Source organism: Eschrichtius robustus, chromosome 7 (genome assembly GCF_028021215.1).
Source record: "Eschrichtius robustus isolate mEscRob2 chromosome 7, mEscRob2.pri, whole genome shotgun sequence".
Classification (NCBI taxonomy): Eukaryota; Metazoa; Chordata; class Mammalia; order Artiodactyla; family Eschrichtiidae; genus Eschrichtius; species Eschrichtius robustus.
In genome coordinates, this window is record NC_090830.1 from 817680 (window position 1) to 821572 (window position 3893).

The following is a 3893-nucleotide window of genomic DNA, read 5'->3' on the forward strand; positions in this document are numbered from 1 at the left end:
TCTCCACTTCATTTACTTGTTTTTCTGTGGCTTTATCTTGTTCCTTCATCTGGTACATAGCCCTATGCCTTTTCATCTTGTCTTTCTGTGAATGTGGTTTTTGTTCCACAGGCTGCAGGATTGTAGTTCTTCTTGCTTCTGACCCAGAATCTTATTTCAAGGAATTTATTCTGTAAATGTAGGTCTATATTTTGTACACAGGTATACACAAGGTTATTCACTGTACCATTTTTTAAAAAATAAATTTATTTTCATTTATTTATTTTTGGCTGCATTGGGTCTTCATTGCTGTGTGTGGGCTTTCTCTAGTTGTGGTGAGCGGGTGCTACTCTTTGTTGCAGTGCATGGGCTTCTCATTGCGGTGGCTTCTCTTGTTGCAGAGCACAGACTCTAGGCACACGGGCTTCATTAGTTGTGGCATGTGGGCTCTGTAGTTGTGGCTCGCAGGCTCTAGAGTGCAGGCACAGTAGTTGTGGCGCACGGGCTTAGTTGCTCCGTGGCATGTGGGGTCTTCCCGGACCAGGGCTCGAACCTGTGTCTCCTGCATTGGCAGGCAGATTCTTAACCACTGAGCCACCAGGGAAGCCCTGTACCATTTTTGTAATAGCAAAGGCTGGAAACAAGATTTGGAAACAATTTGAATATTCACTAATAATGGTTCACTGAATAAATGATGGTACATCCATACAATGGAAAACTATACAGCTATAAAAAAGAATGAAAGCTATATGAACTTCATGTTTTCAAAGATATATTAAATGGAAAAAGCAAGGTACAGAATACGTTGTTTAGAATGATGATGCAGGTGTAGAAATCAAGGGAAAGAAGTGTGTGTGTGTATTTATACGTATAAAATAAAGGATACATAAAAAAACATAATGGTTGCTTCTGAGTCAGGAAACTGGTTGCTAAGAGACAGCAGTGGAAGGAAAACTTTTTATAGTGTGTCTTATTCTTCTACCCCAGATTTGAACTCATGTGCATTATGTATTTAAGAAGAAAATTTAAATTGAGAAAATCCTTTACACTACTTAAAAGAAAAAAATAGCATCCATGATCCTAGATGCTCTAAGCATGTAAGATACTTCTTAAGAGAAAAAAGTTTTGATTAGTTTATTTCCTTAAAAATTAGGCCTTTGTTTCTTCTGCCTTTATGAGTCTACTGGATTCCTGTTTTCATATTAACTATTCCAGCAATGGTCACTTAGTTCCACTTTAATTCAAAATCTCTTAACAGCATCTGCACTTAATCAACCATCCAAAAACATTTGATTGTGCTTATTTTTCAAATGGATTTTAATGAATTGTATCATTCAAGCCCCAGACTGAAACACATTATGTAAGGACTTCAAAATTATTCACATCATTTAATTCTGTCTATTTTATGTAGGTGCTCAATAAGGATTGAGCAATAATACCATCCCCACGTGTATTAATAAATGTTCCTCCTGACTTTGGTGGAACGAACAAGTCTATTCATTTCTTTCCTCCTTGAAAAAGAAATTGAAAACTGCCAAATGCACATTTTCCTCAGTTCCAAGTCTACGTCCAACCACACCCTGTCTGGACATAAAAATGCAGCCTCATACTCAAGTTTGTTATTGTTAAGTACTTCCAGACACTGGTAAGCAACTTCCTCCTGTCCCCTGATCTCTATCCCCAAAAAAGAGAAGAAGAAATTTAGGCAGAAAGCTCAAGTATTTTTAATCAATAATTGGGACAATAAAGCAGATGTTCCTGAAGTAATACCCTTGATCAATAAATACTCTAATCCCTTTGCAACAAAGGGAAAGGGAAATTTCTCTTAAAATAGTGTGATACCTCCACAGAAAGGCCTTTACATTCCATTAAAAAGGAGTGCTAGACACAGCCTGAATTCTTGTTGTAATAAATATTGCTTGAAATATTTAAACTTCTCTCTGGGCCATGGAATTCTGTGTTAAAAATAGTTGTTCTTGTTATAGTTGTAGCTATGTGTTAACAGATCAGTACATTTGCTATAAGTGCATGTTGTCGCCCACCCAGACTGTGCAAGTCCAGGATCCTAAAGCAGTAAAGCAGTGTCTCCACCAGCCTGCTACTTATTGGAAAGAATACTGGGAGGTCAGTGGGCCAAAGAAATATGATGGGTCATCTCTCCTTTCTAAATCCTAAGCCCCAAATCTGGGGCTTTTGGTTAAGCCAAAGGGGAGTTTTCAGTGGTCTTAAAATAACTTTTTTTTTTTTTGGCCATGCGGCTTGCAGGGTCTTAGTTCCCAGACCAGGGATTGAAGCTGTGCTCCCTGCAGTGGAAGTACAGAGTTCTAACCACTGGACTTCCAAGGAATTCCATAAAATAACTTTTTAAAGTTTACTAATCCATAGGTACAGGTATTGTAGCATTAAGCAGTAGGAAATCACAGTGAGGCATCAGAATAAATGCAGCAAAGATTTTTTTGCATTCTTTGACCACTATCAACCACAATGGAGGTTTTCAATGATTTTCTTTTTTAGCCAAGGACACTCATTCTTATCCATTATATCAGGAATATCACTTAACATGCTTTTATGGAGCTAATGTAGCACATTAAGCATCATGAAAAATTATGCTGGCATGTGCTGATGATCTGTTTTCCCAGTGTTCAGTACCAGAGTCCCAATTCCCAATCGCTCCCCTCCTCCCTCCAGGCCTCCTGAATAAACACTCCATAAACACAGTATTTGCTCCCATGTAGTTTATGCATGTGTCCTCTAGGTGTCTTCAGTGACCAGCTTTCGAGGAGATTTTCATGCACATGGGCCAGCTGGCAACGGAAGAGCTCAGCTTGCAAGAATAAGTTCTCAATGAAGTACTGTATTCTGGATTCCACATCTGTCTCTTGTGCAATAAATACTTCTAGACATTTAAAAAACGTTTCAAGTTCATCTTTTCTAACTAATAAAAAAACCCGTTTTGCATTCATCTTAGGTAAATACTGGCCTCATAATTCTACAATGTGACTACTCAGGAAATATTCTCCCAATGTAAGTGGTTTAAATTAAGTTGTTTTAAAAAAAAAAAACAAAAAACCAACCTTCAGGGAATTCCCCGGTGGTCCAGTGGTTAGGACTCTGTGCTTCCACTGCAGGGGGCCCAGGTTCGATCCCTGGTTGGGGAACTAAGATCTCACAAGCCACGCTGTGTGGCCAAAACAAAAAACCCCTCAGTGGCTAAAGCAAGCACATTTCTTGGGGAAGGGGGTTAGGAGATAAAATGTATAATTATTGTCTGTTTTCCTTTGCTATTACAGGTTTGCACTTAGGGAAAATTCTAAAAATATACTGAGTGGGAAGATGGTGTTCTTGAAACCCAAGGAAAGAGTTTGAAGAGGGGGCTGTGATCTGGGATTTGACACTGATAAATGTGGGTGGGGTCAATGTACCTTGGGCTGGGGAGTTTTTGTTGTAAGCCAGAAGATCCGTTGACTCTGTTTCCAAGGCTCCATGCCACCTAGTATAAGATACTGAGGGCCAAGCAGAGGTTTGCAACATCTAAAAATGTCACTTTCAAGTAAGTGTTCTTCAAATATTTTTCCAAAAATTTTTACATTCAAATAAGTAAGCTGGAAAATTAATTTGCAATGATAATGAGAAGACAACTATACAGTATTCCATGGAAACGCTTCCTCTTATTCCTTTGTCCTTAGAGCTACAGATTATCAAAACCTTTCTCTTTCTAAGCTTTTTATTTGGAAATAGTTTCAAACTTACAAAAAGTTGCAAAAGTTAAGAGAGTTACAAGGAACACTCCTAGACCTTTCATCCAGATTCACCTACATAACGTTTATGCCATTTGCTTCGTCACATGTGCTCAATATCTGTCTCTGTCTCTGTTTCTATCTCTCAGTCTCTCTCTGTCTCCTTGACTTTTTCTT

General features: G+C 38.5%; 1 non-coding gene across 1 annotated transcript; it reads left to right on the forward strand.

The window, feature by feature from the left end:
- The first annotated feature begins 3064 nt into the window (after window positions 1-3064).
- TRNAG-UCC (transfer RNA glycine (anticodon UCC)) lies at window positions 3065-3137 on the forward strand. The gene has a single exon. It is a non-coding gene; the product is annotated as a tRNA-Gly (tRNA).
- The last annotated feature ends 756 nt before the right edge of the window (window positions 3138-3893 follow it).